Source organism: Macrobrachium nipponense, chromosome 1 (genome assembly GCF_015104395.2).
Source record: "Macrobrachium nipponense isolate FS-2020 chromosome 1, ASM1510439v2, whole genome shotgun sequence".
NCBI classification, from domain to species: Eukaryota; Metazoa; Arthropoda; class Malacostraca; order Decapoda; family Palaemonidae; genus Macrobrachium; species Macrobrachium nipponense.
Genome location: NC_087200.1, coordinates 195,472,174 through 195,487,328, shown reverse-complemented (window position 1 = coordinate 195,487,328; position 15,155 = coordinate 195,472,174). Strand labels below are relative to the sequence as shown.

The following is a 15,155-nucleotide window of genomic DNA, read 5'->3' as shown; positions in this document are numbered from 1 at the left end:
CCCATCATGCATCTATGTACGTGGTGGCGTGACTCGGCCACTCGGTACCAGCATTGTTATAGTATGCACGCGGTATTCGTTTCGGGATCGTCAATGTGTATTATAACAAAAAATTTCTCATATCTTTTCACAGAAAATGTAAAAAGAAGAGCACCTCTTGAGTGACGGCATATATGATATGATTGACCAAGTCTCTCTCATGGGATAAGTGACCAAGATCTCTCACATGGATAAGTGATCAAGGTCTCTCTCATGGGATGGGTAAACTGGAAACTTTGCAAGGTTGGTAGAATCTCCACTCCCTGCTGAACAGAGGGTGTTGACCAATCATTTACAACATGCATACCAGTATAATCAAGGCACTTCAGTTTATGTTGAAGGTCAGCAGCTCGAACATTTAGTACCCAAATCAGTTGCAGAGAGAGCATTTGTTGAACAGGGTTTTTGCTGGACACCAGGGCCCAACAGAGTCATGAGGTGCAACATTAGTAGATATTTATCAAGACGGGCCAGCCGTTAATGAACACTACGCGGTACCTAGAAAAAAAAAGCACCACCCCGAAAAGGCTCACACAGGTCGTATGCTTGCGCAGTTCGATGACGTTTGCCTGAGTCGTTTCAGGAACATTGTGAAAGTAGGCAGAAGCAATCTTCCTTGGATCGTTATTTTTAAAGAGGCCTTTAGCATTAGCAGGAGTTAAGCAAAAAGGAAGAACCAAGTGATAAAAAACAGAAAGTTGTAAGCAAAAAGGAAGAACCAAGTGGTAAAAAACAGAAAGTTGAAAGTGGTGATGAAGTTGAAATTCTGTAAAAAAAAAAATAAAAAAAAAATAAATAAATAAATAAAGTAAAAAAAATATAAAAAAAAAACAAGTTAAAAATCAAAAAAAGAAAAAAAAAGAGCAGAAATTAAAGATGTTCTAGCCGCTTTTCATAAAGTGCAATTGTTTGTCCTCCTCCTCCTCTGCCGCCACTTTCGGAGATAGCCTCACTCGAAAGGTAAGCTTCCACATTTTACGTACAGTATTTCTTGTATACCATGTACACTAATACACTTTATTTTACAGGTTATTTTCCATTTGTTTTGTTTTTAATTTAGGTATTGAATGGTCCAAATTGTTGTAGTATTTCATTGTTATAGGTCAATTTAGCTTTATTATGAAATTTACTGGGGTGTTTTTGGAGGGCTTGGAACGGATTAGCCATTTTACATGTAAAATGCGGTCCAAGATACGAAAACCTCATGATTAATTTCATATCTCGACGGTACTACTGTATATCTTTCATATGGATCCATAAACAAATCATTATAAATTACTGTACAACAGACCTAATACATTTTTCAGATTCCTTCATATCTGGGGTAAAATCAACAGTTAGGGATTAGGAGGTTATTTTACATAAAAGATAACACATCTCCCACCACTCTTTTCATAATAGAATCTGAGAAATGAGCAAACAGCAGAGGTGACTTCACTTCATCTAAGATAATGAAAAAAACTTAATATAGTAACTGGCATAAAGAGCAAATTATAGTTTTGGAAAGGAAGTTTATCAGTGATTTCATGGTGCAAAAAAGAAAGAGTAAATCTATAGTATTAAGTTTTTTTTTAAATTCTTATCTATGATGAAGTGAAGTCACCTCTGCTGTTTGCCCATATCTCAGATTCTATTATGAAAAAAGTGGAGGAGATGGAAGATGAGGTTCAGAGAGATAGAACAACAGAAGTGCAAGTGATGCATATTATTGAGTGGGGAAGGTGCTAGTAATGGAAAATATTTCTGCACTCATCTAACTTTGATGTGTTATTCATTTTTGTAAAATAACCTCCTAATCCCTAACTGTTGATTTTACCCAGATAAGAAGGAATCTCAAAAGAGTATTAAGTCTGTGTCCAGTAATTTATAATGATTTGTTATGGATCCATATGAAAGATATATATACATGCAAGTACTGCATTATTATTATGTCTTTGGTTAACCCTCTTACGCCGATTGGACGTATTGAATGTCGAGTCAAAATGTCTCCCGTATGCCCGATTGGACGTATCATACGTCGGCTCAAAAAAAGTTTTTTTAAAAATTTGCGGAAAAATATTATAGGCCTACCAGCCGAAAACTTTTGAATCACGCGCCTTGGGGGATGCTGGGAGTTCACGGATCAAGGCGTTGTTTTGTTTACAATCGCTACACAGGCGCGCAAGCGCGAATTTCTTTCTTATCGCACTAAAAGTATCAGTGACACATCTCAAAAATTATTTCGTCACTTTGACATAATTTTTGCACCATTTTAAATTATCCTTTACATGAAGTATTATATATGAAAATGTGCGCAATTTCATGTAAAATACAACAAAAAAAATACTCATGATTGTAGCTTTTATTTGTTTTGAAATGTTTTCATATAAAGAACGATAAGTGCAAAAAATTTCAACCTTTGGTCAATTTTGACTCTATCGAAATGGGTCGAGAAACGCAATTGTAAGCTAAAATTCTTATATTATAGTAATATTCAATCATTTGCCTTCATTTTGCAACAAATTGGACGTCTCTTAGCACAATATTTCGATTTATGGTGAATTTATGAAAAACTTTTTCCTTACGTTCGTGCGATAACTCTTCCGATAAATTTTTTCGTGCGATTTCCTAATGTTTGCACCTTTTAAATTTGCCGTTACATAAAGTTTTATATATGGAAATGTGCGCAATTTCATGCACAATACAACATAAAACAACCCATGGTTGTAGCTTTTATCAGTTTCGAAGTATTTTCATATAAATGACGTTAAGTGCAAAATTTTCAAAACAAACTTTCGGTCAAAACTTTGACTCTACCGAAATGGTCGAAAAAAACGCAATTGTAAGCTAAAAAATCTTATATTCTAGTAATATTCAATCATTTACCTTCATTTTGCAACGACTTGGAAGTCTCTAGCACAATATTTCGATTTATGGTGAATTTATGAAAAAAAAAAAAAACATTTTCCTTACGTCCACGCGGTAACTCTTCCGAAAAAAATCAGAATTTTTTTTGTGCGATTGTCGAAATGTTTGCACCATTTAAAATTAGCTGTTACATAAAGTTTTTATATATGAAAATGTGCGCAATTTCATGTAGAATACAACTAAAAATGATTGAAGGTTGTAGCTTTTCTCTTTTTTCGAAATATTTGCATATAAATCACGATAAATAGAAAAAAAATCACGTTCGGTCAAATTTGACCCTACCGAAATAGTTGAAAAACGCAATTGTAAGCTAAAACTCTTATGGCCTAGTAATATTCCGTCATTTTTCTTCATTTTGAAACAAATTTGAAGTCTCTAGAACAATATTGTGATTTATGGTGAATTTTTGAAAAAATATATTTACCTTCACTCCGCGCGCCGATTCGCGGCGCAAGTCTCCCAAATACGTACATCGCATTATCCTAATATTTGCTCCTTTTCATATTAGCCGTTTTATAGTTTCATATATCAAAATGTGCGCAAATTTATGAAGAATACAATAAAAAATAAGTGAAGGTTGTAGCTTTTTCCATCTCCGAAATATGTGCATATAAAAAAATATATATATAAAAATTTCGACATTCGGTCAAATTTAACTCGTCCGAAATGGTCGAAATCTGCAATTCTAATCTAAAACTCTTACAGTATCGTAATATTAAATCATTTGTCTTAATAACATTTTTTTACGTCCGCGCGTTACGAATTCGTACATCATTTTGTGATAATATTTTTCCGGTGTTGCTTTTATTGTTTTACTATGTATTATATATCAAAATGATTGCAATTTAGTGTACAATACAACGAAAAAAAAGTAACTCGTTAGCTTTGACCGTTTTTTGCACAGCGTGATTTGAATACAATTATCTATGAATATTTTTTATTTCGCTACCATATCTCGCATTATTTACATACGATAATGATATCATTTTCATTTTTGATGATTGCATACTAAACTTCAGGCAATGAAAAAAAAATGAGCCAAAAATGGACTCTTAATCTTTAAAACTAAGCGCGCTGTGATTTTTTTAAAATTATTTTTTCCGCTCCGCGCTCACTCCAAACCGGCGCCGGCATACAGGAGAGGTTTTGATTTTTAGGGCTTCGGCGTAAGAGGGTTAATATCATGGTCCTGCAATATTTTTTATTGTTGTTGGTAACACCGTTACTGTGGCTGAACTTAGGGTCATGGATGTGTCATAACTACAGTATTTTCCATTATCACACTACTTGTTTATGTGGGTAATCACTGAACTTTGCTCTTTCCAAGATGACAGTCATCGGAATCTCACGTTGAGTCGAGAGGGAACCTTAGGTCAGCGGGATAGAGATATGTCAACCGTCACGCTAACTCCATCGACAGAGGGCTATGGTATGGCAACGAAGAAAATTGATGATGAGGGAAATTGCCAAAGCAGATTGGCAACATGCGGCTCTGTTCTGAACCCAATGTACATATCTACTGGGCTCTTAATACGTAAGTAACTATTTTTTTATTTTTAAGTTTTTGTAGGTAACTGAAAACAGATCATAGTTTTCAAGTACAAATGCCCTCTTTAGGTAGCATTTCGTGCAGAACTTGATCCTTTGAACTTCCATTTTCTTGTAGTTCTTCTCAGCCTTTTACACCTTTTATAAAAATTGTTTATTGCAACAGTCTTAATTTTATTTTACCCATTTCCTCATTATGAAGCAGCATTGGCTTGACTTACCAACTATTTGACTAGTGCCCAATTTGCAGTAATCAGAAATCCTGAATACCTGACTATGAAACACCAAGCACACAAGCTTATGGACCTTGTGTTCTTCTTGTGTGTTTACCATTCTGTTAGCAACTTGGTTGAGTTTTGCATTCATTTTTTTCCAAATTTATAGTAATTGTCACCAGTTTTTCCCCTTTTTCACTACCAATATTTCCCACTCTTGCATGGAAATATTGTAGCTATTTCAGTACAGAGGGGAAGGCTTGTTTTAGTATTCCTCCTTCTCTTCTTTCACGCAGCAGGCACTATTTGTGTTACGCGACCGGAGAATTCCCCTAAGTGGGAGTGGCTGCCTCCTTTCAGGGAGACTTCTCGGGTTTGATTGAAGCGGGTTGCAGATCTGCACTCGCTTTGGCAAAGGAGTTCTTTTTGGCTCAAGACATGGATCATCTGTCGAAGAGCTTATTTAAAGCATTTGAGATGCTTAGTTATCCTGACTGGTGCTTAGGTGCATTAGCCAAGAGAGCCAAGGACCCAGATATACCAGAAAATTGTTTGGCAGATCTTCTCAAGTTTCTCTTCTGTGCCAACAAAGCAGTTAGGGTTGGGTCACAGGAGGTAGCTGCCCTTTCTTTCATGGGAATCCTCAAGGAGAGGGAATTAGGGCTTTTCCTTTACTCCCAAAAGAGTGGCGTCACAGCAGAAGTCTTAGACAAATTTCATCTTTTTCCTCAAGCGGCAGTAAAACACAAGAAATCAACACAGAACCTTTTGACTCATTCAACAAAATGCCACAAAGATCAGGCTTTCTTTCAGCCCAAATCATCCTCTTCTCTTCAACCACAATTGTTTTGTGGGGGAAAACAGTGATCGAGACTCAGATCCAGGGATCGGTTAGATTCACACCTTGTACGATCAAGAAATCAACTGCAAAGCAGCCAGCATGTTAGTGAGGATCTAGTCCTTCATGCCCCAGTGGGAGCCAGGCTCCATCTCTTTTGGGAGAGATGGAATTCCAAAGGGGAGGATCAGTGGGTGGTAAAGGTGTTGAGAGACGGGATATACCTTCAAGGAGAAACCACCTTTGTCCAACACTTTTGTCGCCTGAACAGCCTACTCCAAAGGTTTGGAGAGATTTTTGGCCCTCAAACCGGAAGTTGCTTCTCTCTTAAGAAAGAGGGTGATAAAATTGGTAAGATATATCAAGTCGAATAGGTTTTACAACTGTCTCTTTGTTGTGCCCAAGGAGTCAGGAGGATGGAGACCAGTTATTGATGTGAGTGCGCTGAATTATTTTATAGAAAAAACAAAAATTCAGCATGGTAACGACACAATCTTTTCTTGGATTCATCAGTAAGGAGACTGGGTGGTATCACTGGATATGCAGGATGCATATTTTCATATCTTGATACACATGGATTCAAGGAAGTTTTCTCAGATTTGTGTACAAGAATCAAGTGTTCCAATTTCGAGTGCTCTGCTTTGGTCTACAGGTATTCACTTGGGTTCCTAGCTCCCCTAGCAGGATGGTTACACCTGGAGGAGATCAGAATTTTGCTCTACCTGGTTGATTCGCTCCGCAAAGACAGGTGCATGGAGGACTTGAAGGAAACGATAAACATGGCTCAGGAATTGAGGTTATTACTGAACCTGAAGAAATCTCAATTTACTCCCTCTCAATCTATTTTTTATTTGGGGATTCAGATAAACTCGAGTTTTTGGGCTTCTCTGTCCACCAAGAGGGTGAAGGATTGTGTGAAGAAGATAGATCTATTCCTCTCCCTGAATTCATGCTCCGTGACTCAGTGGATGAGTCTTTTAGGCTCCCTGGCTTCCTTGGAGCAGTTCATAAGTCATGGGTAATCTGCCTATCTCAAAGAAAATTATCTCCATAGCAGACTGCGTTACACATACTACAATGAAATTTATTAAGGATGCAATCAATTTTAAACAAATCCAACATACTAGCAGTCTAGTTGAGTCGGAAGAAACAAATACTTCTAACAGAGAGGACCTTGGATCAGTGGGTATGTTCAGCTCTATGGGGTCTATGAGGGAAACCAACCGTAGACTTATTCGCCACCTCCAGGAACCACCGCCCGCCTCTGTATTGTTCTCCAGTTCGTGAAATGGTGTTGATTGGTCAGACCTGGGATAATAGGGGAGGTATTAAAGAAGTTCTGGTCTCATCAGAATGCCAGAATGACGTGGTTCTCAAATAGCAGACTTTCTCCTGTATTTGAGATCTTCTAGAAGTCTCTCGACTCCACCATGAAAGGGTAACGAGCAATGTTAAGCTCTGTATTCCAACACTAGAAATAGATGTCTCAGGTAACCAAGATCTTGCGGATCTTATTATCTTTTAATGTTTCCAAGTCTAAGAAGGAGGTCTCATTTGCTTGGAATTCAGACGTGGTGATGAAATGGTGAACAAGTGCTCGCTTCGAACCTCTTAGTTCGTCACCCCTAAGGTACTTGACTGAGAAGACGATTTTTCTGGTGGCGCTCCTCACGGCAAAGAGAATTAGAGAGCTTCAAGCTATCAATAAAAGAATAGGCTTATCTAAGGTGGATGTGGTATGTTCCCTTGCTTTAGATTTTTTAGCTAAGAACAAGAACCCGTCACAACCGTGGCTGCGTTCTTTTGTTATTAAGAATCTTACTGATGTTCTAGGTGTGGAAGAGTAGGAAAAATCCCTGTGTCCTGTGAGAGCCCTCAGGTATTACATACAATGTACAGAGAAGATTAGAGAACAGTTTAACAACTTGTGGAATCAGCTACATAATTACTGGGGTAAGTTCCTTATACAAAAATGATATTTTTGTTCATGCAACTTACCTGTCAGAGATATATATAGCTGATAATTCCGACGACCGACAGAATTTAAACTTACGACACACGTAGTGGGAGTCAGGTGGTTAGTACCCATTCCCGCCGCTGGGAGGCGGGTATCAGGAACCATTCCCTTTTCTATTCATAATTTTTCTGTCGCCGGTGTTGTGAACATCTGTTTACAGCACCTCCGTCTGGATTTTGGTTTGGAAACTTTTGGCTACTTGAGTATCCCTTTTGGTTCTTTTTGGATTAATTGACTTGGATCGGTGGCTAGGCACACGTTATTAGTGGATTGATTTGATTTTGGTTTGGATTTCTCTTGGATAATATGTCAGGGTCTAGTACAGCTAGCGCTAGATTTTGCTCTAGGACTGATTGTAGAGGTAGGCTACTGAAAGCTTCAGTAGACCCACATACGGTATGTAAGGGTTGCAGGGAGCATGAATGTGTGTATGAAAGCCGTTGCAAGGAGTGCGAAAGATTAACAGATTCTGAGTGGAAGGCGTATGAGACCTATCTTAGGAAAACTAGAAAAGGATAGGTTAATGAGGTCTTCCTCCAGGAGTGTTTCAGGTGTGCAAGAAATTAATGTTTCTCCTGTTAACCCTCCTCTGTTAATGCTCCTAACCCTGTAGTGTTGCCTCCGGGCCCTGAAGCAGTGTCAGTAGAGAGTAATACTTTGTCCTTAATTTTGGAGTCTATTCGAAATTTAGAATCGAAAGTGTTGGCTCTTGAGAGCAAAAGTGATGTGCAGAAGTGCAGTGATACCCCTTGTGTAGTGGAGGGTGCGTCAGATCGGCCTCGTTTCGCCTCTAGGCCTGGACCTCTGCTTGACTCCCAGGACCCGGGGAGGGAGCATGTCGAAAGCCGAAGGAGGGTTACAAGGAACCCCCACCGATCTGGCGTGCCTTCGGCAGTTACTGATGAAAATCCCCAGACTGCCAGGGAGCGTGCGCATGCACGTCTCCTCAAGGAGTGTTTTTCGTCATCGGAGGCTTCATCCCCACGTAAAGGGTGGAGTTCTCACGGTGCTTCCCGTCCGCTGAAAAGGACGGCGCGTGTTGGTGACGCTTCACGTCCTAGTTCTCCGGAACTGCGATCTTCTCCTGACAGTGCGTTCGCTGCTTTTCCGCCGCAGAAAAGGCGTAGAGAGTCTTCGGACCTGGATTCGGGTAGTTCGTGCGAGCGATACAGTCGCTCTAGAGCTCGGGAGGAGGCCGTGCCTGGGAGGAGGAGGGGGCGTCCCCCCTGCGCCGCTCTCCTGCTCACAGGATCAGTCCCTCCCCAGAGCAGGAAGATTCGCCAACCAAGAGGATGCTTCAGTCACTGCAGCAACAACTTCAGGACGCTCTTGCTTCTAGAGAGTCTCTTCCGCGTCGTAGAAAGGACGAGAAGCTTCTTGTGAAGAAGTCAAGACCTTCTCTTTCTCCTCGCTCCCGCCTCTCTCTTCGTTCGAGTCGTCTCCCTCTAGAGTTCGTTCTGCTCCCCAGCAGCTCTCTAGAGGAGGTGAGAAGTTTGTTTCTCGCTCTCAGGATGAGATTTCTCCCGCTCGCACGTCTTCGAATGTTCGTAAGCGAGCTGTGGACGCTGAGCGCGCTTCTGTGCAAGTGGAGCGCGCTTCCGTTGCCGCCAAACGCGCACCTGTTGTTGATAAACGTGCACCAGTGGACGGCGGCCGCTCGGCGCGCGCCAGTGGACGCCAAGCGTGCACTAGTGGACGCTCGGTGTGCGCCAGTGGACGCCAGGCGTGCATTAGTAGATGTCGAGCGCGCACCTGTCGGCGCCAAACGTGTGGCTTCGGACGCCAAGCGCGCGCTGGTGGACGCCAGTTCCTCACCAACGCAAGTTCAGGTGGAAGAGGGAACCCTACCTGTTCGTCATTTTTCTTCAGGATTACCTCCAACTTCTCCAGTTTCTGAGGAAGGAGTTAGCGATGATTTAGTCGAAGCAGAGGAAGAGCAGCAGCCAGCTCCTGTCTCATCGGACTATAAAGTTTTGATGCGTCTTCTACAGTCGGAGTTTGGAGAAACTTTCCAACCGGAAGCCCCTCGTACTCCCCCTTCTCAATTTTCTTCTTTTAAAGCATCGAAGGCATCGGGGTTCGTTAAAATGAAGAAGTCGCTTTCCACGAAGCAAGCGTTCCGGAAAGTCCATGATTGGATGGAGAAGAGGAAAGCGTCAGGAAAGTCCTCTTTGGCTTTACCGCCATCAAGACTCTGCGGTAAAGGAGGCATGTGGTACGAGACGGGAGAGGACGTAGGTGTTAAACTACCAGCCTCTGCTCAGGGTGATTTCGGGAGCATCGTGGACGCTTCCAGAAGAGCCCTTCTGTCTTCATCAAAAGTCACTTGGACCCATAACGAGTTCGACTTCCATCTAAAAGGCCTCTTCAGGACTCTAGAGGTCTTCAACTTTCTCGACTGGTGTCTTGGAGTTTTGGATGCCAGGTCAAGGAGTTCTGATACCATTAGTCTGGGGGAGCTGTCCAGTGTACTTTCTTGTATGGACAAGGCCGTCAGGGATGGTTCTGAGGAGTTGGCTACTCACTTTAGCTCGGGGATTCTCAAGAAGAGAGCACTCTTCTGTAACTTCACAGCCAAATCCGTCTCTCCAGCGCAAAAGGCGGACTTGCTCTTCGCTCCGTTTTCAGACCATCTCTTCCCCCAGACTATGGTTAAGGACATAGCATCGAGCCTTCAGGAGAAGGCAACGCAAGATCTTCTGGCTCAGTCTTCTAGAAGACCAGCAGCTGCTTCCTCTTCTGGCGTTTCTTTTACCAAGAAACCGAAGCCCTTTCGTACTGGATCTTCCTCGAAAACAGCCTCTCGAGGAAGAGGCTCTTCCAGAGGGAAAACCCCTGCTCCGTCAAAGAGTAGGAAGTGATTTGGAAGTCCTTCAGACGCCGGTAGGAGCCAGGCTTCTTCTGTTCGCGAAAGCCTGGGAAGAGAGAGATGCCGACCCTTGGTCGCTAGATATTGTGAGGAAGGGATACAGGATTCCGTTCTTGAAGTCACACCCCCGCTATCCTCAACACCAGGATTTGTCTCCCTCGTATCGAGGAGAGAAACAGAAAGTGCTTTTCGATCTGCTAGAACAAATGATCAAGAAGCAAGCGGTGGAACAGGTCTTCGACCTGGAATCTCCAGGCTTTTACAACCGTCTGTTCCTAGTGCCGAAACAATCGGGGGGGGTGGCGACCCGTCCTCGATGTCAGCAGCCTAAACCTCTTCGTCACAAAGAAAAAATTCAAGATGGAGACGCCTCAATCTGTGCTGTCAGCTTTGAGACCGGGGGATTGGATGGTCTCACTAGACCTCCAAGACGCGTATTTTCACGTCCCCATCCATCCCCAATCAAGGAAAGACTTTGCGATTTGTCCTGAAGGGGAAGGGGTTAACTTCCAATTCCAATTCAGGGCTACTTTGCTTCAGTCTGACCACAGCGCCGATGGGTTTCACCATTCTGATGAAGAACGTGGCAAGGCTGCTTCATCTGGAGAATATAAGGATCTCTCTCTACCTAGATGACTGGCTTATTCGAGCTTCATCGAGCGAGACCGGTGTCTGGAGGACCTGCACACGACCATGTCGTTAGCGAAGTCCCTGGGGCTTCTGGTAAACCTCGAAAAGTCACATTTGACTCCTTCTCAATCCTTAGTCTATCTGGGGATTCAGATGGACTCAGTGGCTTTTCGGGCTTTTCCGTCCCAGGGGCGACAACTTCAATGCTTGGAAAAGTGGCGACCTTTCTGGGGAAGGAAACATGCTCGGTGAGGGAATGGATGAGTCTGCTGGGGACCATTTCCTCACTGGAGGAGAAGTTTGTTTCTCTGGGAAGGTTGCACCTCAGACCTCTTCAATTCTTCCTAGCCAACAATTGGAAGAACAAACAAGATCTGGAGGCGATCTTGTGTTTAACGAGAGAGGTGAAGGATCACCTAAGTTAGGTGGTCAGATCCACGGAAAGCTCGCAGAAGGGCTCTCTCTCAAACTTCGGAACCCCGACCTAGTGTTGTTTTCCGACGCGTCGTCCACGGGTTGGGGAGCAACACTAGGAGGGAAAGAAGTGTCAGGCACCTGGAGAGGGGAACAGGTGTCCTGGCACATCAATCTGAAAGAGCTGTCAGCGATTTACCTGGCGCTCAGGTTCTTCCAGGAGGAAATATCCGGCAAAGTCATTCAGATCAACTCGGACAACACCACAGCACTGGCATACCTAAGAAATCAAGGGGGAACTCACTCGCCTTCTCTGTTTGCCATCGCAAAGGAACTCCTTTTATGGGCGAAAGCGCAAGACGTCACTATCCTGACAAGGTTCGTGTCGGGAGTACAGAATGTTCGAGCGGACCTTCTCAGTCGACGAGGACAGCTTTTGCCGACAGAGTGGACCCTTCACCAGGAGTTTGCCAGTCACTGTGGAACCTGTGGGGTTGTCCGCAGGTGGATGTCTTTGCAACTTCCAGGACGAAAAGACTTCAGCTGTAATTGCTACCAGTTCTGGACCCGGGAGCAGTCGCAGTAGACGCCCTACTTTGGAGTTGGTCGGGTCTAGACATATACGCTTTTCCCCGCTCAAGATCCTCGGGGAAGTGATGAGGAAGTTCGCGGCATCGGAAGGAGCGAGGATGACACTCATCGCCCCCTTCTGGCCAGCAGCTGACTGTTTCACAGAGGTAATGTCCTTCTTGGTAGACTTTCCGAGGACTCTGCCCTTAAGGAAAGATCTACTCAGACAGCCCCACTTCGAGAGGTACCACAAAAACCTCCCCGCTCTGAGTCTGACTGCGTTCAGACTATCAAGAAGTTGGCCAGAGCGAGGGGTTTTTCAAGACCTGTGGCGAAGGCGATTGCCACCGCAAGGAGGCCCTCCTCAATCGCTCTGTACCAATCGAAGTGGGCTGTCTTCAGGATCCTGGTGCAGGAAGAAGGACATTTCCTCCACCACAACCTCTGTGAGCCAGATAGCTGACTTCCTTCTTTATCTGAGAGAGGAAGTGAAGTTAGCTGTTCCAACTATTAAAGGCTACAGGAGCGTGCTTTCTGTAGTCTTCAGGCACAGTGGACTCAATTTGACTAATAATAAAGACCTTCATGATCTCATTAGATCTTTCGAGACTAAGAAGGTCATCCAGCCTAAAGTACCCTCGTGGAACTTGGATGTGGTGCTCAAGTTTTTTATGTCAAGTCACTTCGAACCGCTTCATTCAGTTTCTCTGAGGAATCTGACGAAGAAAACGATCTTCCCTAACCGCTCTGGCGACGGCAAAAGAGGGTTAGCGAAATCCAGGCCATTAGCAAGCAGATTGGGTTTTCGGACAATAATGCGATTTGTTCTTTAAGTCCTGCGTTCTTAGCAAAGAACGAGAATCCTTCCAACCCGTGGCCGAGGACCTTTGAAATCAAAGGGTTGTCAGAAATAGTGGGAAATGAACGTACGTGAGAGATTCCTGTGTCCTGTCAGGGCTCTAAAGTTCTATCTGCAGAGAACTAAAGCTTGCAGAGGTTCGTCTGACAATTTGTGGTGTTCAGTGAGGAAGCCTGATCTTCCTATGTCGAAGAACGCACTGGCGTTCTTCATCAGAAGTTACGATTAAAGAAGCTCATGATAAGTGCAGTGATAGTGATTTGAAGCTTCTGAAAGTGAAAGCTCACGAGGTGAGAGCTATTGCTACTTCGGTAGCTTTTCACAAAAATATGGCACTCAAAGATATTTTGAATGCCAACATTTTGGAGAAGCAATTCGGTGTTCGCTTCACACTACCTGCGGGAGGTGAAAGTGACATACGAAAATTGCTTCTCCCTCAGACCATGCATTGCTGCAGACACTGTTTTGGGGGCAGGAGGTAACACTCATCCTATCCTTTAGGGATTAGGGGGGTTTTTAACTTGAGTTTTATGGTTGTGGGGTGACCGCCTGGGGCGGGTCTCCCTTCCATTAGCTTAGTTAAGTGGGATACCTTTGGTAAACTAAGCCAGGTGGTTGTATTTTTGTCTCGTTGCCCTCATTAGTATGGTCCATGGTCTAGTCACGTCGTGGTCTCGCCCCTGTTGACAGATCATCTGGAGTGCACCAGCTTCATAGGTCTCTACCTTGCTGGCAACTCTAGTAGCACAAGCAGACTTACGTGGCAGTAATCACGAAGCCAGCTATGCTAACAGGTAAGGAACCAAGATATCAAATATCTGCATATATGTGTTTCCTAAATCCTCTATTCTGTCTCTCCCACCACCAAAGGTGGGATTCAGCTATATATATATCTGACAGGTAAGTGCATGAAACAAAATGATATTGTAATGATACAATTAAGTTTGTTCATACTTACCTGGCCAGATATAATAATTAATTACCACCCGCCCACCTCCCCTCAGTGGAAATAAAAATTATGAATAGAAAATGGGAATGGTTCCTGATACCCGCCTCCCAGCGGCGGGAATGGGTACTAACCACCTGACTCCCACTACGTGTGTCGTAAGTTTTAAATTCTGTCGGTCGTCGGAATTATCAGCTATATATATATCTGCCAGGTAGTATGAACAAACTTAATTGTATCATTACAATATCATTTTTATAATAGATTAAGGTTTTGTATATACTTACCCAGTAATTATATGATCATGAACCCACCTACCTCCCCTCACATGGACATTAGAGGACAAAACAAATTGAAGCTCTCTGCCAGGTTGTTCCCTACATAAGCCCCAATAGTGGGCTTACGTAGCTACACTGTAACCGAAACTACCAACACCGTAGATTTTCAATTCTTAGGCTGCCGTAGGAGGCTCTTAGCTAACTGGGTAAGTACAGGCAGTCCCCGTTATGATGAGGGTTCCGTTCTTGAGACGAGTTGTAAGCCGAAAATTGTCGTAAGCCGAAACATCATATAAAATCCTCCGTAAACCTTACTTTTAATGCTTTGGGTGCATTAAAAACTATGGTAACTGCATTCTTATTGCATTTTTCATCAAAAAAATCTTTAAATATTGATTATTTTGTATTTTTGGAGTCATATTTCTTCTGCCAGATCAGCGTTGTAAGAGTCGTAGCCCTGGAACATGCGTCGTAAACCTGGAAATAATTTCTGATCAATATAATTGAAAAGCTTTGTAACCTCAGAACGTCGTAAGCCGAACCCGTCATAAGCCAGGGACTGCCTGTATTTACAAAACTGTATTTTATTATAAAAATATCATTTTGTTGTTGAATGGAGAAAATTAATGAGTTGTTAAAAAATGTGATCATGGGCTGTAATTTTATCCATTTTTTCTAGCACTTTGCAGATATCTCACCTGAGTAATTTTAGCTGAGAGGCTCTTGCTTATCAGTGTTGTTTGTTTATGGGATTACTCTGAGTTTTGTGTGCTAGTAAAGCTTCCCGGTAACTGGTCTCTGCAGCTCCAAAAATATCCCGTAAAAACTGTCAAATGTAAATTTAATTACAAAATTAACTTTCCATAAAGCAATCTTCATACTGTATACATTTATTTAATTTTTTTTAATGTTTAGTAAAAATGCAATTTTAATCAAAGACGTGAGCTATAGTATGTTAAATTTTAACCTTTGAAAGGATGTTTTCAGGCTTTTTAAAGTTAACTAAACTTTGTTTTCTGTACATT

At 42.6% G+C, this 15,155-nt stretch overlaps 1 protein-coding gene and 1 pseudogene across 5 annotated transcripts in view; both read right to left on the bottom strand.

The window, feature by feature from the left end:
* The window catches only part of LOC135219980 (uncharacterized), a 130,368-nt gene that overhangs the window by 61,884 nt on the left and 53,329 nt on the right, over window positions 1–15,155 (bottom strand). The window lies entirely within an intron of this gene.
* The window catches only part of LOC135219048 (endoplasmic reticulum-Golgi intermediate compartment protein 2-like), a 23,402-nt pseudogene continuing 23,107 nt past the window's right edge, over window positions 14,861–15,155 (bottom strand).